The 24,821-nt window shown below is 40.2% G+C and overlaps 1 pseudogene; it reads right to left on the bottom strand.

Moving 5' to 3' along the window:
• Positions 1-20,774: 20,774 nt before the first annotated feature.
• LOC136437322 (gastrin-releasing peptide receptor pseudogene) lies at positions 20,775-23,624 on the bottom strand (annotated as a pseudogene).
• Positions 23,625-24,821: the final 1,197 nt, after the last annotated feature.

The following is a 24,821-nucleotide window of genomic DNA, read 5'->3' as shown; positions in this document are numbered from 1 at the left end:
CACATTTGACTACTGTACGGTCGCAACAAAAATCGCGTGATGTCAGGAAAGAAAAAGGCAATAAAATTGCTTCGTGGCGAGATTACCTTTCCCTTACCACAATTTATGCACTTGGTTCAGGCAATTTTCCACGCGTCGGTTTTACAGATATTAATGTTTTAACATTAAAGCGTTCGCACTGTGTACTAACATGTATCATTCTGAACACTTTGAAAATTTACATGGCTCCTGATCATTAGCCAACAAATGTTGGCGGTAGGTTGGAAATACTTTGACCATCTTTTAGTTAAGAGTGAAATTTGACTCCCCAAAACACCATAACCACTACTGTACTTGAGCCCCCCTCTCACTGGACCCGCGGCACGCTGGCGGCGTCGCTGCGGCCGGTCGAATTGACAAAGCACTCAACGAATTTCATCAACAAAAAACGAATCTTTTTAAGCTTTGTATGTTTTGTTGTCTTTTTGGTCATGCTTATACGTTTTGAATGATATTCCAACACAAATCCAATTTAGGACGCAGCGACGCCGCCAGCGTGCCGCGGTTGCAGTGAGAACACTTGACACACCCTGCCCACTACTGACTTACTCCCAACTCCCGGCCTGCCAACCCATTCCAGACCTCCCGGCCACAGCCGTCTTGTGCAGCCAAATATCAGCCAACCGTGCGCGCCGAACACCAGCCGACCAGGCCGTACAGTGTAACGTAACCAGCTGCTGCCGCGCCGCGTGCCTGCGAAGCTGGTGTGTTACGCCGAAGGGCGGTTATACCGGCTATACAGATACAGATACAGACCACAGCCAAACTAGCTCCCGAACCACTCCCAACCATAGTTGGGTGATGTGACGGCCGGGAGCTCGCTTTTCGAGTACATTTTCCTGCCGACCTAAAGTTGTGACTATCAAACTGTTTTCGTGGAGGTATGCACTACATAGATTTACTTCTCACCAGCGTTTTCATCAGTAGAGGAACGCAAAGTGCTTTGCACAAAAAACTTTAAAAACATAAAAAGTGATAGATAAGACGTCACAAGAGAAAGCAGATATCAAAGAAACTGTCAAACTGTGAAATGAACTTGCACCGCTATTTTACAACCTTGACTTTTATATTTTGCTGGTCTTATGGCCAAATGCCCCGAGACGCCCAACTTGTGGTTATCAATAGTACCCAGCTGGCACATGCTATAACGTTATTAATGTGCACACGTTTCTCGATTCTTTCAAAGAGTGCCCAGCTGCAACATGCTAAACGGTATTAAGTTTCTCGGTTCTTTCAAAGACGCAAATAGGCTTCTCGGAAGAGATTTTGACTGAACACATGTGCTCTCTTTTGAATCGCCGCTCCCGCTAGGCCATATCTTAAGCGGCTAAAGGATTCCGTCTCTGTGTTTCTACCCGTGAAAAAGGGGGCTTAGCGTTTTAATGTACCCCCACTGGAAGATCAAATAGGAGTTTGCACTTTCGTAACAGCTGAATGAAGTATATCATTGCTATATTTATATCCAGTCACTAGGCGATGTGGTTAAAACGCTTTCCTTGTGAGAATGTATATGTCACTATTGTGTCTGTACCTCCAATTTTGTTTGTTTGTATTTTGACAGTATTACCCGGTAAATTGCCTCATGACTTAACACACCAGGGTTGTACTAAACAGCACAAGCTGCATATCCTGACAGATTTATTTGTTTCACTCACACAAAGATAGACCCTTACTTGCTTTGATAAGAGGGATGGGTTCTTTTACGTGCGATGTGTGGCTCCCCTTAAACACTGGACCTTCATTTAACGTCTTATCATGTTCAACTCATTTTTACCTTAGTGGTGTGAGGAAATTTGTATGAAGTGCCTTTCCCAAGTGCACAACGTTTACGGGGCATATAAGGCTTCGAACTCAGTATTTCTGGGTTCTGGGCAAAACACCCTGTCATTACACCATGTCACGCACTGATTATGGCATCAGCCAGTGCGCTCAGTTCCGTAACTTGTTAAGAATTGTTTACTCATTGTGAATTACAATCACTTGCTCCTATCGGGTCTAATTATCCCATAAAAGCCTCAAGTTGTTAGAGATGACAGAGATATCTAAAATAAGACCAATCATGTCGATTCCGTTGGCGCTTTTATTTCCTGTAGATTGCGAAAGCCTTCCAAGTCACGTAACAGTTAAGGTCTGTTTGTCCGAGGGGAAATCTCTCCCAGATCAAGGCGTAATGTTCGTAAATCCGTTCCAGTAGAGCTTTCATTCACACATCGAGCCAATAAAGAAGGATTGGAATGACTGTACCTCTGTTGCTGTACAAATTAGTTAGAAAGGAGCCAAAATGTATGCATATTGATGCGGAGTTAGCCTGTTGTCAGCTGTCTTCTGAGCCATGACGTTCTGCTATAATTGGTTTATTGGTCGGAAATTACCCGCAATGGCAGCCTTTTTAGTGCTTAATTGATGCAGGGTTTACAGGTTTCACATAATACACAACATATACATATTTTATCCACACTTTCATTTTTTGGAACTGTCGCAAGGGTCTGGGCGTCTGCCATTCTGCGCCACCATGTGACCTCAATACGACCTTCCCCAACCGAAGTCATGATCAGGTACCCATTTACACCTGGTTGGAGTGAGGAAAGTAATGTAAAGTACCTTTCCCAAGGGCACAAGATCGGTGGCATGACATTCAAACCCGGGACCACTTGGTTCTGAGCCGAACACTCTGCCGTTGCGCCACACGACCCCATCATCATTTATCCGGTGAACGTTTCTTACATAAAGTGACCTTCAAAGTTGTTCCGTCAGATTACTACTTTCCACTGAAACAACTGAAGCGTGTACTTCGGTTGTCTCTTTCCAAATTAACTTTGAACGAAAACAAAACATTACGATGCAGGACGTACGATTCCTCGGAAACCTTTTCAGCACCAAGGACAGTACGATTAATGTCGACCTTGCCGTCTTCGTAACCTACGCTCCAATCATGAAGCTGTCTCAATCTAGACAAGCCATCATGTATACATGACTGACCGTCTGTATGTTGTTTTCTCCAACTATGGCCATGTTGATTTGATAATATGGATGACATTAATTTTCGTCCGTTTCCAAAAAAAAAAATGTTTTCGGCCATACTGTAAATTGTAAAAAGCAGCTGCAAAATGAGAAAATACATGCTGTAAATTGCAAAAATATTTCGGAAAATGGATACTAATGTCATAGAATGCCAACGTTCATTCCAAAGAAAAAGAAGTTTTGAAAAAACAAAAATGAAGAACCTATATTTCGGTATACCATACTCTGTCTGTTTAGATTTATTTATCCTTCCTGACCTCGTAGATTTCATAATGAAGGCAACTTTTTTGCCAAACATTTTTATCCGCACGGTCACATCAGTTTTGGGTTCCCACAGGCAGAGGGTGTCATCCATATAATAGAATGAACATTGCACTAGATGCGCTGCGACCTAAATTAGATTAAAGCGGGTATCTCACTAGACTGCGGCACGTTGGCGACCTCGCTGCGACCTATATAGGACTTGTGTTACCCTTTGAGACTTTATAATGGTAATATCATGCAAAATGTACAGGTATGACTAAAAACACGACAAAGCGTAAAAAGATTCGTTTTTTATCGATGAAATTCATTGAGCGTTCTGTCAAATCGCTTGGTCGCAGCGAGGTCGCCAACGTGCCGCCGTTCCAGTGAGATATTCACCTAACCCTTGAGTTAAGAACAGGAATATAATGCAAAATGTGAACGCATGACTGAAAAAAAAACGCGTAAAAAAAACGTTTCTACGAAATTCGTTGAGCGACCTCTAAACTTATAGGTCGCAGCTCGATCGTAGCGAGGCGTGCGTTTTACGCAGTTGCAATTTCGAAAAAAAATGGCCTCCTTGAGTACGTGAGGAACATGCAATAAAGGAAATGAGTTCTGAAGTACGCCTGTTGACGTGTGCGCACCGTAAACATGATAGGCTGGGTGCTAGCTCATCTATTTTACTTGAGGAAACTGCACGTGAGAGGCGTAAAAGAGGGAAGCGCCTCGAAAACAAAATTGTCGCCATTTGTTTTACTTTAGCCATGTGGAACTTTGTACTTGATTGCTACAGGTAGGCCCATAAGTCGGGATACATGCAGCTCAGACGGTCAAGGTCACTCCATAGGGCAACATTTCAAATGCGCATAAAGGCGTGGGAAGTACTTCGGAAAAACATTCTCCTCCCACTGTTTCTATCAACCTATATACAACTCTATGCGAAACCGAGAACATGCATATTATGAATTACTGACGCAGTATACTGTTAACGTTACCAGCATACTGTTGTAGAGCATTAGCATGTGCACTATTAGATAGACTGACTTAACTGTTATTCATGTATTTGATAAGTTCTTTGAAATTGTTAGATATTACAAGTAGTTCAATTGTTATGTATCTACAAGTCGCCATACATTGTACCTGTTGCAATTGTCGCGCAATAAAGTTCTTCTTCTACTATCTAGTTTATTGGTGTTCTGTAAAGTTCCAAACAGTCTCCTCTGTCATGTTTTGTTTCAGAGTCTCCGTACCGTGTTTTCCTACGTTACGAAATTCGTTCTTTATCACTGGTGTTCGTTGAGTGATCTGTTAAATCTTTGGTCGCTCATGAACGTTGCTGACATTTGAGATTTTGGTCTCGCAGAGAGCGCGCAAGGGTCGGCGGAGAAATTTCATTTGAGCACGTTTTTCGTGGAGTTCCGCTCTCACTGCGTTCTGACCAAATCTAGGTCACAGCAAGATCGCGGCGAGAGCGCTGTCACGTGGTATGGGGGTGTTACTTGAAGTAGAATAGTGCTGTGTCTTAGAGTGTAATCACCGTTTTCCCCAAGGTCACCACTGTTGCTCATAAAAATAAACACCTCTTAGCTCCAGAATTTTGACAGAAAGCAGCTACCAATGGAAAGAAATCATGCGTGACGACATCTGAAACACGATCGACATAATCGCTGTTGACATATCTATTAGACCATATTTTGTCTCATATATGATTTTAATTAAAAACGTCATGTGGTATATGAAGGGGATTACTGAATTAGTAATAATCCACCAGCTAAGATCCACCTTAAAGCTGTGATTATGAAACAGCATACTAATATGTATTGTTAACCTTATCGCTGTATTGCAAGCATAGATATCATGTTACGAAATGTTTTTAATCACAAATCATCTGCTTAGACATTTTCGAATGTCTGGTGTGTAAAACAATAGATAAAAGTCTCACCAGTGGATACTTGTGAGGTTATGTTACTTTTTAGGTCAATAAGTAGAAGAAAACTCTTTGCAAAACTTTTACATGCGACAATTTGTTTCAATTCTTTGATAATATCTTATCTGCAAACTCAAGCCCATTTCTTTCAACTTCGCAGTTACAAATGATCACTGCACAAAAAACGATATTTACGGATGCATAAACTATACTTAACGTCTAAGTATTTTCCTTCTTTACGCATCTATACGCCTCTTATACGAGTACGTAAAGATCGTCGTTACGGGGTCTTTCCGTGGGCGCTGATATATCCGTAAAGTCCTCCTTTCACGTAGACTTTAAATAGTCGAAATAATCATTAAAATACGTTTATCTTTTATGTAAAGATGACGTTTTTTTCTTCTTTAAGTGTATGTCATTCCTATGAAACGAGCACAATCTCTCTTCAACCGGTAGCTTTTTGTAACGTCCCTTGTCAATCTCTAGTGGACGGCACTAACTATCATCAAACAAATATTGGACCGCTTGTCAAGATCATTATGGTGTATAACTAATTTTCCATTGCATATTTGGTTTAAACAACTGACAAATGACAATCAATATCGATAGATGACGCAACTAAATTTGTTGTTCATGTTATATACCCACTTCAATTTTCCCTCGAACTTCTGTTTTCCTTGACCACTGTTTGTCGACTCAAGGAGATCAGATGTAAATGTAGTATGACGATATCCACCAAATTTCAAATTATTGTGGTCATTACTTTCCAGTCGACGTCGACGGCCTTTTAAAAATCAGTAGGTAATTGGTGAGAAAAACCAGATTGAACTGTGATCAGAGCTGAGTGAGTCGAGCTCCTGATGCCATGAATGCCATGAATCGGCATCTTCGAAGACCTTGTCAAAATGTTTCCTGAACATTCCCTTCTTATTTCAACTAAAAAGAAGCTGGTAACTGACTTTCAGGAAAGCAAGTTGGCCCACACACCTCAGGTCGCAGCTCAATTGTCCATGTCTTTATCCTTCTACCTCACTCAACAATGCTGGATGTCGCCTAAAAAGTAATGATTTGAATTTTGGCAGACATTCATGAAAGCCTTTATAGACACAGCGACGTCGGGACCTCATCAGATGCAGCTGACAAAATGGCGTCGGAGTGTCCTCGGGAACTGTCCTATGACTCGACCATGGTGCGGGGTTGCAGACACAAACGTGTCCAGAATAAGACAGTCGAGCGTGTAGTGGTGCTGGCATCTCATTCTTGAGTCTTAGGTGTAGATGTCTACCTGTACGATTCTAATACTGCAAAATGTACTATAATTCCATAGTGGTAAATGATGGGCATTTTATTCTTGCAGCATTTGGAAGTTAAGTAAATGTGGACATCATCAGATATAAATTATGCAAATGAGGACCGTATTTACATATTTTTTTAGGAAAATGCTACAATAGCCTTCTTTGCTAAGATAAGACCCTCATACTTTGAACAACTTGTGTTATTTGGGTAGAGAAGATGATCAACTGGCATAATTCATGCAAATGAGGCCCTTATGTGCATAATGCATGAGAAAAATACATGACATGCCACTCGAAAAAAGTTAACATCAGTCGGCGAAGGTATGGGGTCGTTGAACTCTAGCTTTTGTGTGTGTTGAAAATTTCAGTTCAATTTTGATCCAGAATCTTTATCATCAACGCAACAATATGGTCATGGTGAGTGAATTGTCTGGTGATCTACATAGTTGCAATGTATGTCTATCAGGAACATACAGCCGGGAAGATCACCACAGCTCGATTTCGTCCCTTCAAAAGATGCTCCATAAATCCTAAGAGGCTATCCTTCCAGGCGATAAAAGCTCTAATCTAACCCTCTAGATCCGATAATGCTATACCAGTCCGCAATATCTTCTCTGCTTTTACGCCACAGCATTCACTAACCTCCTCGGCTAAGTTCACCTCACATGGGATGCAGATGTTTTACCACTTCGTGTTTTTTTGGTCATTTCAGTAGATCCATCAAGAAAATGTAAACAAAATAAGCATTCCCATCCTAACGTCTTTCCTTGCTTGAATAGTACCACACAGATTGAGAACATAAAAAGTGGTACGAGTGTAAAAATACGAGTAGTTTAACAGTAACTGAGACGAATGTATTGTATGTAACACCTCTTTGCTTTACGAAGACTCTATCACAAAACCTTTGCTTTGATTCAAGATTTTCTTGTTGGTTCAAAAGACACCCCTAACAATATCTAGACACTACGGGCTTGTTCCTTTTTCAATCGCGTTGACAGTAGATCCTGTGGTGTAAGGTACTCCTTCAAGTTACTGAACGGACGAAACTAGTGATTACTAGAACGGAAACATGCCAAAATAAGCGTTCTTTGCCCCTTAATAGATGGAGAAGTGAAGAAAGCTAATAAAACATATCATGAAGAGTTATAACTAGGCAGACCACAAGAAAAACAATCACCGACTGCAGGGTTTGCATATTCTTTTTGTAATTTGATACCTGCTCGCTGGAAGTTGTTATAATTTGAGGGGATACATGTATGTAGTGTAGGAACTTGGTATCATTGCACTATTCAACTGTCATTAAGACTTTTTGTAACAGCTTTCTTTTTAAAGACTTCTTATAGTTTGACGCTGATTGCGTGAGACTGGTTCTGTTTCTTTTTTGTCGTAGATGACGTCACTCGTTTATCGCCATGGTTCAATTCATGATAGACCAAATCCTGAAATTAGTTGAATAAAGGGGCTCATTTAGCACAATTTGTCGAAGATGGGTTCGTGGAAACAACAACTGCCACCTGGAATTCAATTTCGGTTAGATCATCGTGACAGACGCGCATGCTGGGTATGTAATCTTGATCCATCCCAGACGCAGCAGACAACCGACTCAACTTGTCATTCTGCGCGGTTAACAGAATTCGTTATTAAAGTTTTATAGAATAGAAAAGTAACACGCCTATTTGGAAGCAGACGAATGAACTACAGGGGTACGAGTCTTGATTTGTATCAAACTAATTTCTTTTCTTATCAGCAGGGTGCGCAAAAAGGGTGCACCCCTAAAGAAAGTGAGCATAATAGACAGCTAAAATGCATTTCAACACCACCAAAAAATCACGGGCTTATTGATAATAGAGGTAGATTCTCCTAAGACAATCTATGTCTTGTTTCCAATATTCGTCTCGAATTCTAGAAGGAGTGTACGAGTATGCCATATGTCAGCTGGAAAGGCAACACTGCAAAACATCTGGATGTCGCAAGGTGTCCATCTTGCAAGGCAGGCCTGGTTGGAGATTGGCCTTAGAAAATGTATTCGAACTATGTCATTTCACTGTGAAAGGTACAGACATTTCGATGATACACATCAGTTCATTAGATTGCATGTCGTCATCCAGTCTACAAGAACTGAATACCAACGGTCAGAGGTCAGACTTAAACTTTGCCAGCCTCACGTGAGGGCATAAGGGGGCAGTGTTGAAATGTTGACCTGATAAGGAGATATGAGAAGACTGTTGTCTAGGTGTCGGACAGGCAGACAGGTTGTTAGTCAAACAAACAGACAGTCAGATAGACAGGTAGACAGTCTGATGGACAGCGTGGCAGACACCACGACTGACACAACGACTAAGGTAAAAAGTTGTCAGAAAAGCAGTGTCTTTTATAGAGTTACCTTTTGTTTTACAGAAATCAAAATGGCTGTGAGGAATATGAAAGACTTGGAAAGAGGTATATTTTCAGTGGGTATTTTTACCATTTATTTTACAGAAATCAAAATGGGTGTAAGGAATATGAAAGACTTGAAAAGAGGCATATTTTCAGTGGGCAATTTCACCATTTATTTTACAGAAATCAAAATGGGTATATATGGCCGGTGTAAGGAATATGAAAGACTTGAAAAGAGGTATATTTTCAGTGGGTATTTTTACCCTTTATTTTACAGAAATCAAAATCGGTGTAAGGAATATGAAAGACTTGAAAAGAGGTGTATTTTCTGTGGCTATTTTTACCCTTTAATTTACAGAAATCAAAATCGGTGTAAGGAATATAAAAGACTTGAAAAGAGGTGTATTTTCAGTGGGTATTTTATCATTCATTTTACAGAAATCAAAATAGGTGTAAATAATATGAAAGACTTGGATAGAGGTTTATTTTCAGTGGGTATTTTTACCATTTATTTTACAGAAATCAAAATGGGTGTAAGTAATATGAAAGTCTTGGAAAGAGGTATATTTTCAGTGGGTATTTTTACCATTTATTTAACAGAAATCAAAATGGGAGTAAGGAATATGAAAGACTTGAAAAGAGGTGTATTTTCAGTAGGTATTTTTACCATTCATTTTACAGAAATCAAAATCGTTGTAAGGAATATGAAAGACTTGAAAAGAGGTGTATTTTCAGTGGGTATTTTTACCATTTATTTTACAGAAATCAAAATGGGTGTAAGGAATATGAAAGACTTAAAAAAATTCATATTTTCAGTGGGTAGAAATATTTTTCTTTATTATACGGCAATTTCCTCTGTACAGAGAAATTGTCCAACGATTTTAACGATTTCCGATATAGTCTGCCTCCTAACGTTCTAAATATAAGCTGGCTGTTCGCATGTCAAATACTTATAACAGAAATAGAAGGTACTAATACTCAAATCAACTATTGAAATGGAAATTTAATGATTCAAAACCTCATCTGGAGGGGCTGAGAATTGACCTATGGGGCCTAAGACCGTATTGACCCAAGAAGGCAAATTAAAATCGATAGAAATCGACTTTCTTGGGTACTTGACATATGGTACTGAACCGCACTGCGATAAACCTTAATGACAATTTAATGTTTCCGGGGGGAGGGAGAACTCTTAACGTATTGCTACAGTTTCCCCGTGACACCTGGTCTAAAAAGAAAATGGAAGGGCTACATTTTTTAGATACAACATCTGTTGTCAATAGTTATTCGGCTAAGAAATGTTCCCATTAATTCAACAAAATTTCGCTTTTTGCCTGTTGTATCTATGTGGTTAAGGTATTTAATCAAATGCAAGAAATTATGTTGACCCCGAAACAACAGTCCATATATATGTGATATCAATTCTTTAAAACTCGTTTTATCGGACTTCGCCGTAAGATACCTGCATAATACAGACTTATCAGATATCGATGCAATTAACTTCAAATATTCCGTTGGGGTCAAAGGACAAGATCCCTATTTGCCCTTTACTATAATAACCATCAAACAATATTGATCAAATTTTAACAAGGTTCCCTTCTGGTCGATGTCATGTACCCTTTGTAAAAAATGGACATTTCATCATTTCAGGCACCAAGATAATATTTCAAATGAAAAGTTGTTTTTTAGACCTTAACGCATATCAATCAAATAATGTTGGCGATATTTGACTGGTTTGTCATAGAAAATTTAGACTGAACGATTCTCTTGTCTAAGAAGTAGAAGTCACTAAACAATAGTTAATTTCTAAGATTATAATTTTTACATCCTGGTAAATGACGTTAGACACGGTGACGTTATTTCTTCTTTTCTGTTTCTGCTTTTTAATGCCCATGGTCTTGATGAAAACCATTCTTGCATGTTGGGAAAGTCATGTAAAGTGCCTTTCCAAAGGGCACAAGATCGGCAGGATTCGAACCCGGGACCACTTGATTCTGCTGAGCCGAACACGCTGTCGTTGCGCCAAACGACCCCACTTTTCTACTGTATCTATCGCTGGCTCTGAGTTATATAACTCAAATCCCAATCAGCCAATCAGCAAGACGCACATATATGTGAGTCTTTCTAATTGGCCCAAAGGTTCTCAGGGTTAGGAGTTGGACGGTTTGCGGAAGTCCATTGACAATGTTGACCTTTCCAATATACTGCCCTATTGGGAAATACAAAAAAGTATCATATTGGAAAGGCGTTTTGCCACAGAAACCACATCCTGTGATTGCATCCTTCTTTGTTATAAGATATCTCATCTGTCACCATTGGCATTGAACCAGGCGTGCAATGGTATTGGGGATGTCCAGATGCTAACCCCAAAGCCCGTCAATGGATCCAGAAGAATAGTGCTAGTGTAGGATTGTGAAAACTTTACACTGATGGAGATCTGAATAAAACAAACAGACAAACAAGAACTGGGGCGAAAAGATATGATGACGATGGGGATATCCGCCACAATCTGTTGCATAATCTCTGTTTTTGCACAGGCAGAGACCTCATCGTGTTGAATGATTATGTTTCATGTGCGAAAACACATCGACATGGTATTCTTATTTCTATGACCACCCTTGATGGCAATCTACAAAGGCGCTGATGCTTGGTATAGACGGAAATCCCCATGCAAGCCATAGGGTTGATCCAGCCTAGTAAAAAAACAATGAATTTTATCGATCGAAGCTTACTGAGTTGATGTGGGATCAAATGGTGCAACCCGCAAGAAATAACCACGCTTGAGCTACAAGACAGATTAGCCTACTTTCCAGAACAAGAGTTCGGAGACCTCATACCTCAATAAAATGTTTAGAGCCTCTGTAGATTCATTATTTGATATTGTTTGATAATCTTGTCTCCTTATGCCAAATAAAAATAAGGCTGTAATTATCATAATCTATTTCTAATTATGGTCTTCTCTGCATATAATGTATGACAAAGTCCTTTACTTTCGAAGAAATCCATATTAGTTTTTCATAATAAATTATGCAAATGAATTGAACATTTACATAATCTATGAATTGTTCTCTATGTACATTTTACTAACTAGCGAAAGATACAAAGAAAGTATTACACCTGGGGGCCCAAAATCGACCTTGGCCTTCGCCAACCCCTTTCCATGTACCAAATGTCATCACCATCCATGCAGAAGTTCTCAAGTCATGCTGACCACACATATCCGTAGACACACAGACGCACTAACGGACAGACAGACGCCAAAAACAATACCTCCATTTTGCATGGAAGTAATAATACTTTGTTGTCATTAACATTCCAGTCCTGTACCTACTCCATCCAGGAAGCAAGGGACTCCAGGACAAACGTGAGAAAACTTTCAAACTTGCTTTGCCGCAACAGTACTGTAATATATCTCGTAATTACGCTGAAAGCAACTCTTGCATGTTAGTTAATTTGCCAAATCTCTGACATCACAACATCGTATGTATGTCGGATAAGGACGGTTTTAAGACTCATTAGCGGATGGGGAATGATTGATTCCCGATGATTAGATGTTGGTCTGCACCGGTGCTTCTTGAGGATGTCATCGGCCTCTGTTGACGGCCCCAAAGGACTACATGCGTACAGAATCATCATTATCACCGGTTATCATCTTCGCCGCTTTCCAGTTCTTCTACGTACTGAGGCGGGCCGCCATTGTTATTTCTACTGCCCGCTGCTCCCCTCCCAGCTCCAGCCCATCTCAGCAAGGTCGCGCTGAACAGTTCGTTTTCATGCAATGGATTGTCCCCCTCTTTTCCTTCTTCCTCCATGCACCAATTTTGTACAAAATAGGAAGTTTTGTTTGTAACATGAATGGTTTATAGCCTGCTGAGAACCAATAACTGTTGTAAACTTTCGTCTACGGCACAGGTTTTGGAATGTCATCTCAGATTTGTATCCTGACCACACGAGAATGTAACCTCTATGTCTCTACGTACATAATTCGACCAGCTGCAGCCTGAGGGCATATTTCCGCTACCCTGAAAGGATGCGTCCAAATTATAAACATATCTCCAACCCAACGTCCCTCAGTATAATGAACGCTTATATAAACTGTGCATACCTGGAGGGGGGTGCTGGTGCTGCATTAGAGATCTCTCAAACCCACTGTTTTTCAAAGTGACGGATTCAGGTAACCCGGCGAAATGTTAATTGAGGTTAATACGACATTCTGATATAACAAAAAAGAATATATCTAGATATTTTGGTTGGTCAAATTCGATATCAATGAACATATACTACTTCAGCTTTATATGGAATCAAACGTTCGAGCACAGAACAATCCTGCATTTTCCTCTAGCCATAAAACTTTTTCTAGGTCACAGGATCTCTGCCCATCGGCAAAACCATTTGTACTGGACATCAATATCTGCAAGTCACACCTCAGTAATCTGCTACTAAAGTCTCGCGAGAAGTAACGACACTTCCTGTTGATTGCCTCGCTTATAGAGTCCACCAGCGATGGTCCAAATGACCGTTACTATCGATTTGGTGTTTTCTTAATGTAAAAACAATTAAAGAAAGAAGCAGGGATTCTTTAGACCTCGTATAACACGACTTTCAACAATGAGTTTCCATCTAGTCCTCCGAAAATCAATTGAACCATTTAAGAAACCGCAAACGACACTTTTGAAAAGTCTGCACTTTAGGACACTTGGAGATGTCCCTATTGCTCAACTGGTAGCAGCCTCACAGTTGAGCTCCTGTTTCCAATCAGTTGGTAGCTGTGAGACCCCGGTTCAATCATGGACAGGCATCTCGGTTGGGATTGCATCGTCTTTTAGAAGGGGTATAAAATGGGCGCCCCGTGTTCGAGGAGGTGCCTTTTAAGAGTACGTTTAAGAGGAAAGGATGGCAAAACATATACCCTGCTACCAGTTGAAACAAGGAAACGTGCTACTCTTTGTGCCATTATGCACTACAAGGGTCTGAGCGAACGTTAGGACACTTAGTAAGGCACTTAGCATTCAGCCCAATCCTAGTCCATTTGTTATTGCCTATAGCGCTGGCAAACTGTGTGTACAGTCTTCAATAGGAAGGCGGTAATAAGATACGTACCTGCTCATTGACAGCACCAATAAACTCCGGTATTTGATTTCATTAGTTTCAGAGATGATTTGTTGGTGTTCAATGCAGTTAGTGACCAGTAAACGTATATTTCACAGTGACAATCCCAACCCTTTCAAACCGCCGCTATGAATTTGCTTTTCAGCTTGCTCGGTGGTGTATTTTATAACTGTTGACTTGTGTTTATGAATTGATGGGAAATGGTTGCGAGTTTGAAATAAATGTATTTGACTTTCAAATGGAGGGTACGACGACTTCATCGCAGGTGTTTTTGCCGGAGGCGACGTTTATCAAAGAGCTGAATGAAGTTGGTTCCTGCTGTGTTATTCAACCGGAGTGCTTGCTTTCAGGAGACACCGTCATCGGTCTAACGTACATAAGGAAGATTACCTTTCTTTAAGAAACTGCTGGGGTGAGGGAAACATTTCCACCGCATCTTTTCTAGGTTAATTGATGTCGTTACGTCTAGATGAACACCTGCAAGTATGCGTTAGGAGTTGCTTACGAGTGGCGTGTGCACTCAATGTCAACCAATTGTACACAGTGTCACTATAATTTTTATGTTCCACGCATTTCCCACGAAATCATCATATCTGTGTAGCTCCAATTAAAGGAAGGTAAAGAAGTTTTATCCCCCGAAAATTGAATTTTGAAAGTCAATCTATTTAGTCATTTCTATACATGGTCAGTTCAAACGACATTATCACAATATATAGTAACGTCCATTATGCAAAAATATGACGTCGTCGTGATGTGGACTCATTGAAAATCGTGGCCGGAGTTTTTGTAAGCTCGCAAAACTAAGGGAATTATCGTACAGTACGATTTTGCGCGGTTTTAAAATGCTCAAAGTATGAGCATTAGCTAATGTGCTAAACAATGTTAGTAAATGTCACTGCCATAAATATTTCAACATTTTTCTTTTAATTTCCATTTTCTTGACCCCTGATGTTGCTTTCGTTGCTTTTAAAATGGAATGATTGATCCTGAAGAAGGCGACAGTGGTCGTTATTTAAACATTGATCCATGTATACCTTAGTGTTGGAAGAAAGTTAAGCACTGTATGATGGCATCATTGTGGTACAGTCAGGATTGTCATAAGAATGAAACCTCTCTCGTGTTGTGCGGAAATGCAGCTAACAATCTGTATAAACAACTGATGAGATGTGAAGCCAACGTTTGAGAGCATTGTTATGGCCAGGAGAGATCAGGTGGATGTTATCCATTTCCTACCTCCGCGTTAGGCCTTTACCACATAATGCCTACTGAAGGATGCTGACTCAGAGTCAATTTCCACAGTGTTGTGTTAAAGCACCATTAATTCGTGCAGAATGGGAGAATAAAACAGTTCTGCGAGCCGCGTGTGGGAAAGAAAGGCCAGGTAACGACCGTTATTCTGGAGCTAATGGAAGATCTGACAGGACATTCGTCACGTACCAACACGCAATCTGGGAAGCAAAATTACAGGCATGTACGACTAAGCCCATCAATACATGATCTCTATTTGCAAGACTGAGATGACTGCAATCTTGAAGGAAGAGGATGCCGTTAACATCTATTTTCAGGGTAAACACTGAGTGCTTAGTGTAATAGTTAGTAATGTTATAAATTCGGCTACCCTTTTTGCAACATGTAGGAAAACGCCTGTCTCAAAATGCCAACATATTATGCTACTTAAATGGGTTAAAGGAAAGCCAAACAATATATAGGGCCCGAAAATCGGATTTTTGAAAGTCAATTTATTTAGTCATTTCTATACATGATTAGTTCAAACAACACTATCACAACGTGTAGCGACGTCCATGATGCAAAAATATGACGTCGTTGTGATCCAGTAAGAACTCACTCAAAATCATCGCCAGGGTTTTTTGTAGGCTCACGAAACTAAGGGGATCATCGTACGGCACATTTTTGCACGGTTTTAAAATGCTCAAAGTATTAAGTTATTGCGCAAATTTGCCGAACATTGTTAGTAAATGTCACTACCATTAAGATTTCAGCATTTTTTTTCTTTCCGTTTTTGGGCCATAATATTGCTTTGGTTGCCTTTAAGTCAAGATAAAGAACTCTTGATCAAGACAATTGTTTAAATAGAAACGGTAATGTTAACGTTAAGTGTCGATGACCTCCAACAACGCTTTCCCTGAAGTATTGGGAATCAATGTTTTCTTCTTTGATAAGTGAAAGACTCATTATAAGGTTTGGTTGGTGGTTATAAGGTCGATAAGATGATTCTTTCACATACTTGGTCTTCGTGGTATTGAAGAACAGCTTAGGTTCATTGTATCTGTTGAATAATGTATTACTTTCACTTATGCTCAATCACAGAAAGTTGATCTCTATAACTTGCCCGACAAAAAGACGACAGATTATGAATTGATCTTCTGTTTGGCCTGTCATAACGTCACAGATTAGACAAACGGTCTTTTATAGAGGACATCTTCTGTGTTGACGAAACTTTTTTTGGGTTCTGATAAGCAGAAAAGATATGTGCAGAGAACAAGACACTTGGAATTTAGTTTCTGCTGGTATTGCGTATTGTCACTATTGAAAAGAACCACACCCCTTTTCGCTAGAGTCTTCGACCGCTGCGCTGAGGGTCCAAAGATTTGACAAGTCACTTAACTGAATTTCATTGACATAGAACGACCTTCTTTTAGGTTTTGTGTGTTTTGCTGTATTTCAAATCATACTTCTACTCGCATCATATTCCGATTATGAAGCGTTTCACAGATTCGAGTTTGTCACTGCACCGCCGTCTAGTGAAAAGGAGCATTAAAGAATGTTCTTTGAATACCAGTACTGGTCAATGGTCAATTGATTTTATAATCCCAGAACACGCGAAGAATGGAATGTCAAGAATGGCTTGCGTATTGTGTATTGTCACAATGTCACTATTGAAAAGAATCACACCCCTTTTCGCTAGATGCTGTGACCGCTGCGCTGAGGGTCCAAAGATTTGACAGGTCACTTAACCGAATTTCATAGACAGAGAACGAGGTTTTGTGTGTTTTGTTGTATTTTAAATCATACTTCTACTTGCATCATATTCCGATTATGAAATCAATGGTTTCACAGATTCAATTTTGTCACTGCACCGCCGTATAGGGGAAAGAGAGGCTTTAAGATTGTTCTTTGAATACCAGTACTGGTCAATGGTCAATTGATTTTATAATCCCAGAACACGCGAAGAATTGAATATTAAGAATGGCTTGCCATTAGCCAGAAACTGTGACCCACAGAGGGTAGATAGAGTGTACCATATACCCATTGGTAATATCAGGTCAATACCAAAAAGACATTAGTCCACCTACGTAACCTCTTTATATTGAGTTCAGGGTACAATGCGCAACATAGGGCGGTTATTGTTTTGCATTGGCTATGAGATATCGTCTCTCTTTTCCCTTAGTGTCAGCAAGGTTTTCAGATATGAATATTACATGTTATCAGAGAGCGGTTTTTCATATCTGCACCGTGTGGTAATAAATTCTCTCTCGTCTCCAGCGATTCGCTGTCAACGTTTCTTTGGCTGCCCCGGATCAGTGTAGTTTACTAATACACACAGAAAATACCACAAGGAATTAATCACTTGACTTAATAGGTGTATTATCATGACGTGTAAATCTTGATTATTGCCTTTATCCTACAATAATAACATGGCGTTTAAAGATGTACAAGTAGATGAGATAATACTTACATCCTTGGGAACAGTGATTTATGAATGGGTATGAAATAGGATAAAGGATAGAATTCACAGGAGGTTGAAAACCAATTAAAAACATAAGGGAAACGCGATAAGGTGTGTTATGCTTTTGTAGGGTATCTATTTCAAAACGCTGGTGATCTATCAGTATATTTGTATTATTAATAAGCTATTCCTGCTGGCAGTGCCAATCAAAACAACGGTGGTTCCATCTAATATTCATTGGTATCACATAACTTGTGGATAATGTATGGGTATAATACGTGTTATGACCGTAGCATGGACTTCAAAATTACCTTCTAGCAAAAACATATTTCTCTTTCACTAAAAATATTTTTCTTTCAGTCAAATGATATATCTATTTAAGTAAAAAATATATCTCTTTCAGTAAAAAATATATCTCTTTCAGTAAAAAGAAGTCTCTTTCAGTCAAAAATATATCTCTTTCAGTAAAAAATATATCTCTTTCAGTAAAAAGAAGTCTCTTTCAGTCAAAAATATATCTCTTTTAGTAAAAAGATAGATCTCTTTCAGTCAAAAGATAGATCTTGTTCAGTCAAAAAATGATCTCTTTCAGTCAAAAAATATATCTCTTTCGGTCAAAAAATATATATCTTTCAGTAAAAAATTGAAAAATATATCTCTTCCTGTCAAACTGTGAAACTATTTGACCTCTGAATCTTTACGTGAAGCTTTATGATGACAAGGTGACATTGAAAGTAACCTTGGTAGTCATGTCATACATGAGGGATATTAAAATGATGCACGCTGTGATCTTGGTGGTTATGATATAAATATTATATAAGGATGTTTTTCTAAGATAAGATATGAAAAACAGTAGGGTACAAAGCTCACATCATGAGTAATTTCTGTTTTGGGCAATTTCTTGGTATGGAATTATACTTCAGTCTTGAGTTAGAATAACAACATACGATGCCTGTGAGGATAAAAGTTTGAGCTGAAGTTTGTGCAAATCGATTCAAGACGGGATAAGAGAAAGTGCTGCGTTTGTATAAGAATGGTACCGGTAGTCACAGTTAATCAACTTTTCAGAACTTTAAATTGAACTGCGAAGTTACTTTCTACAACAAAGAAACCTGCATCTACACTGAATCCCATTACACTTCTGGGTAGGATTAAAGAGCCGTGACTTGATTAGAATCTGCTACTATTGACTCCAATTTAAGTATAATCACGGACATTTAATTGGATACCTATACTTAGCACTGCATTAAGTTTGATTTCAGATAAGCATTGGTCACAACGTGTTTGGTGGGAAGCCAACATTCCTTTGTTATAGGCCAGGCTAACTTTGTATTTAAAACACACACTGTATGGTTAGTTGCATTGGCGTTTGTGTGATCGATAGATGCATTAGATAACATGAAACTATAATTTGTACTGGTGTAGGGGAAGGCGGGATAACCTTTTATACATTAACCATATATCTCGTATCAGGGCTCGAAATACTGGGCGTATATGGACTTTTGTGCACCCAAAATTTGAAGTTGTGCGTGCACCTAATTGTTGACTAAAGTGCACCAGTGCACCTGAATATATGTGTACGGTTATACATGTAAGGGTACTATTGTACACTAATATACAGCATATCATTGACATTTCGAATGATAGAACCTTTGTTGCATTACTTAAAGTTTTGAAGTTCGGTGAAAGGTATTTTGGATTCAATCTTTGAAGTGTGTATAATGTAATAAGGTTTTGTTGCTATGCTGTGCACCATTTTTTTTCTGTGCAACTAAATCTTTAGGTTAGGTACACTAGTGCAAAAATGAATTTCGAGCCCTGTTAAGCGCGTGACCGTAATTAGTAAGTAATACGACGTGAATGAGTCGGCCTGTCGTTATTGGGTGAAACCAAGTGTGATTTGGATGCAGGTTGAATATAGATTAATGTGATTGGCCTTACGTCAATTAACCCTACCTTCATCTAGTCTTAATTACCTTTAGTTCAATTGGATGGTTTCTACATTCATTGATGGACCTCAGACATACTACAGGAAGCAATATTCTGAATGTTTATTTCGTCCAATTGTGTCACTCTTGCAGCGCCATTTCATCATAATTTTTGGAATTCGTTGGAATGCGCGCGATGAGCGTTGGAATATGCTTGTTTTCCCAAGGGGGAATTTGTTTGCAGTTTCTCTTCTCTGAACTACAACGATTGCAAGGCTGGCCCCTTGTAATAGCAGTAGCTAGTCGGGCAGCCTTGGCTGCGGTACATTGTACGCAGCTGAACAAACAAATAAATAAATAAATAAACTACAACGATTTGATGACATGGGCCTGTGTATTAGCATACATCAACAGCTCAGCACTTGACTGATAACATCAGTGTATACTTCAACATACTAATACTGTGCGATGATATCACTTCGTCGTTTGTTTCTTATCTATCAAACTCGTAGAGAGGTTGACATAGCACTCATTTCATCTCTCGATAAAGCGACACATAGAGGGTCGTTCTAAGTGCAATCCGTGATGCTATACAAAATAAGCGATTGAAAAAGGAGGTTAAGTACCCAATAGTTTTGCAATCGCGACAAACTGACATCACTTCAGTAGATTATGATACGTTGAGAAATGCATGCATTCCCAAGTTTGTAGTTTTTCTTATCTCAACTAATGGTTTGAAAGGCATTTGCCTTTAGGATTATACTACATCTACAGCTCAGCACGTAATTGGTGATGTCAATATATACTTCAACATTCTTTTCTATTTATTAAAGTTTGTAGTAAGGTTGGTTCAGTCCACCTGAAGAAGAAAAACTAGATCTACTGGGTATCGATCCATTATCATAGTGGTTAATGTAAGTGCCACTGGTGGTGGTAGAAGGGAAACGATTTAAAAGAGGGTCAACTACGTATACCAGGTTCTAATAGTTTTGTAATTCCGTCTGAATTGGCTCGACATGCGAATGATACACCAGACCATTGACATAGGCGTAGCATTTAGATCTTTATCAACGTATATCTGAATAGATTTACATTTATTGACTATACCTTTACTATTGTATATTGGTTTAGAATATACCACAGTGGGAACTTACTATCAACAACATATCTCAATACATGATCATGACATACCGTCACACATAACCTTACATGGGTACACTCCTAGCATCTTTAACATCCATGTACATCAACCTTCTTACATTTCAAACTAGATACATTCTGGACTGGAAAGTATTCTTTGTTTGGCTGTACATGTACTATTCTTTCTTTTCTTTCACAGTCATGGATATCTGTTTATAGCTTCTTTTTATATTACATTATTATGTACTGTACGTGTCACATAATCTTGTCATCTTTATATATCACTTTACTGTTATCTACATTTTGTATTATATTATATACATCATATCTGCCGGTTTCTTTGACGGTATCTTTTTATAATATGTACACATTGATCTGAATCTTTTTACAGCATGCTAGCAAAAAAGTTATTAATTAATAAAAGCGTTTCAAGGGAGAAGCGTCAGTTGACATATTCTTCATATAGGAAAGAGAATGTGGTATTCTATATGGTCAAGATTGTGAATTTTGACCGGAACTAACTTGGCCGACCATTAAAAAAAACACGTTTCAAGGATTCTAACATCAGTATGGTACAACCATTGGCATCACGACCTCTTAGCCAAACCTTTAGAAAGTGACATTTTTGCATTTGTACACAATTATCTTAACAAGTCTTACACAAGACAACATACCTTCATCCATAGGTAACAGTCACTGTACGGCTTTTGCAATAAAAAGTTCAATCGTCGTTCATTGCATGTCCTCTTCCTCTCTGTATAAACGACTGTATAAGCATCTTGTGTCCATTGTCATGGCGTCCCCTGAGTGCCGAATATATGTCCTGACTTTTTTTACAACGGCGCAATAGATATCCACGGACATATACCATTGCAACTGTTCGTTAACAATGATTTAGATTTCAAACACATCCTATAAACATGTAACAAATCCTTCTGTATTTCTGTCTTACACGTGTAAATAGAGGTTTAGAGAAGAAAAGTGGATGGAATCCATTGTTGCACATGCCGCTGTTCCACTAATTTAGCTTGATGTGTTTGTTTGTTTTGTTTGGTTGGTTGGAAACGTACTTGGATGTTTGAACAACCCCACGTATTGATTCTAAAGCGGCACTGTTACTCCATTGCGCTGTTGTATCTAGAACTTTGGCACACCCCATCGTCAGTTTGAAGTCTAGTGGTGTTGGTTACTTGTGTCGGATGAGACGGAGATGGGGATATCTGGAATGGCTCCATAGAGCCGGGGATATCTCGACAGTTGTGGGGCACGCTGTACAACTGCCGAACAGGTCTTGTAGTAGTTACTGTGAACTTCACCTTCTCGTTTTCTCTGCACCAAAAGCAGAGGTACCGACGGAAGTAGGTTTGAAAACTTTTGCTGGAGAGACAGAGCGCGAAGGGGTTGACGCAGGAGTTGGCGTACATGAGAATTTGGGAAACTGCCATGACGTAGAAGTGGACATCCGAAGGAGGGTAGCAGGGGAATAGCGCGAACCAGCGCCACAGGTTGAAAACGTGCACGGGAAGCCAGCAGAGGGCGAAGATCGTAACGAGAATCAGCACGGTTTTAGCTACGTTCTTCCTGGTCTCCATCTGCCGGGCCACGGTGCTGTTTCTACCGGGGATGTTACGGGACGTGATGAGGAGGTGCCGGGCGATGAGGATGTAGAACGCCGCGATGGTCATGAGTGGCACGCAGTAGAGCACGGCGAACTGTCCCATGGTCTGAGCACGCGGGTACACGGGTATGAGCTCGGGTGAAAACGGCATGCAAGTTTTCATCGTGCTCCGAGACAGATTGGTGTTGTTCTGGGACAAGATGATGACTTCTGAGTGTACAACATCCGCGATGCCGAGGGACATACTGACCAGCCAGATGCCCACCGCTGCCACCACGGTGCGGCTCAAGGCGTGGCTCCGCCGGATGTTCATGGTGTTGACAATGGCCTGGTAGCGATCGTGGCTCATGGCCGTCAGCGTGAAGATGGACACCCCTATAGACGTCAGCTGAACGAACGGTGTCAGCTTGCACATGACGTTACCGAACTCGTACTCCGTAAGGAAGTACATGGCCACCGTAAACGGCACACAGGTGAGCATGACGAGGAAGTCCCCGATGGCGAGACTCGTGATGAAGATGTTGGGGATGTTTCTCATGTTCTTGTTGGCGCAAACAGTCCGGATGACGGTGCCATTCCCCAACAGTCCCGTCAGGGCGATGACGGTTAAAATCGCCGCGACGACCACCTTGGTCCACTCGGGAGGTGCCGCGGAGTCGACCTCACAGGCGCCCGTGTTCCCCATGCCTACCCGTCCGTGGCAGCACTCCTCTCGTACGGAACAGTTCCTCTGAAATGGTCGAGGGTTTTTTTCCCACACGCCCGTCTTTACTATTCCGCACCACGTCCGCAGCGCCAGGGTCTGGGCCTTACTTTTGTCCCAGATGAAGACAGGTGAGTGGGTGTGAGTCACGGGGGAGATCTCGCCTTGCGCGCTTGTGCAGATCTGATAAACGCGATCCAACCTTGACTGTGTACCGTTGGGCTAACAGCTGACCAGAATCATTCACAGAACACACGTTATCTACATCAATCAATCCAACAGTTCGCTGTGATTCTTACCAAGTTTATCCGGCAGGTTTGCCCCAAGATACCGCAGCAATTTTACATTCTCACCTAGTCTCCTTGTGATGACACGCCCAGCTTGTCGTCACCCATGAACACAGCAGGCGACGTCGTCCTTACCTAGGAAGGATGATATCACAGTTTGTAGAGAAATAGTTTCCAATACTGGATTCCATGGGCATGGCTCATTGTTCCAGGCAATTGACTTCAAAGGCCGTGGGACAATGAGTATGAACGATTGAAGAAGATTTAGAGGCTGCAAGAACATTCCGCGAGTTTTGCCACATGAGGAGAGTGGAATACAGTCGTATATCTAGGCTAATGGGCCCGTGCGGTACCTAGAACCACGCCATGGGGGTTCACTTCACATAACTGCAGTCTAATGTATCTATTAAGTATACATTTGGGACGTATTCCTCCATTTCCAGGCGTGCATTTCTACTTGATGTACCTTAACGCTTGTATTATCTGGAGTTCCCTAAAATCGGGGAAAATCATTTTTCGCTGACAACTTTCAAAATGGTACTACGGTGAAGCAAGGAGTTTTTATAAAACCTTCTTGGGTGAAGGTTAGATATCTAGGAAATAAGATACGTCAAATAGCAGTTACTCAAGCAACTTAAGTATATACTTATGTCTTCCCAAGCATATCCATTTGCTTATGTAAGTGCTGTTTGGCGTAACTTTCAAAATGTAAAAAACACACATTTTATATAAGACGTTTTCTCCATCATTTTTAGTTACTTATGAATTTCCCCGTATTCAAGCTTGTATCAATTTCTTACCGTTAATATAGCAGATATCATTCAATATTTGAGAACGTGTATGTTGATTATAAATCACTCGATCAGTATGTATCCACTTTGCTCCGTTCGTTTCTAGAAATTCAAAGTCTTCATTAAAGTATACATCATATATTCCAAATCAATTGTGTACTATCTTCGAATCAGTAATATGCGGGAGGACACAGATAAGGCATCAATATCGTCCAAAGGCCGGATAAAACCTCATATTCCTCGCGACCTTGGCAAACAATTTACCGCTCCAAAACGATTCATATATAACCAATTTTCGTGAGGATCAACCAAAAAGGATGAACCAATAAAATGAAGCTCGCGGCCTTGTTGTTTCAAGGCGCTACTATTTGATCCAAGGATATATCCTATTGCGAGAGGTTACATACGCAACCGTAGCTGTCATTTTTGCTAGCCGTTATCATGTTTTTCCTGTTATTTAAGGCTCAAGAGTGCGATTATCAGTCATCCCCGACGACTGAATCTTGGCGATGAAGGACAGAGAATGATCATAAAGACATGCCCCGGTACGTGTTGCTGCATAGAAGCTACACGTAAAGGCGATCCCGTCGTCATTAAGGTCTTTCGTAGCACCGTGCGCATTACGTAGTATTGAAAATCAATAGACATTTTACACT

The sequence above is a fragment of the Branchiostoma lanceolatum genome, chromosome 1 (assembly GCF_035083965.1).
Source record: "Branchiostoma lanceolatum isolate klBraLanc5 chromosome 1, klBraLanc5.hap2, whole genome shotgun sequence".
NCBI classification, from domain to species: domain Eukaryota; kingdom Metazoa; phylum Chordata; class Leptocardii; order Amphioxiformes; family Branchiostomatidae; genus Branchiostoma; species Branchiostoma lanceolatum.
The sequence above is the reverse complement of the archived record's forward strand: the minus strand, read 5'-3'. Positions and strand labels throughout refer to the sequence as shown.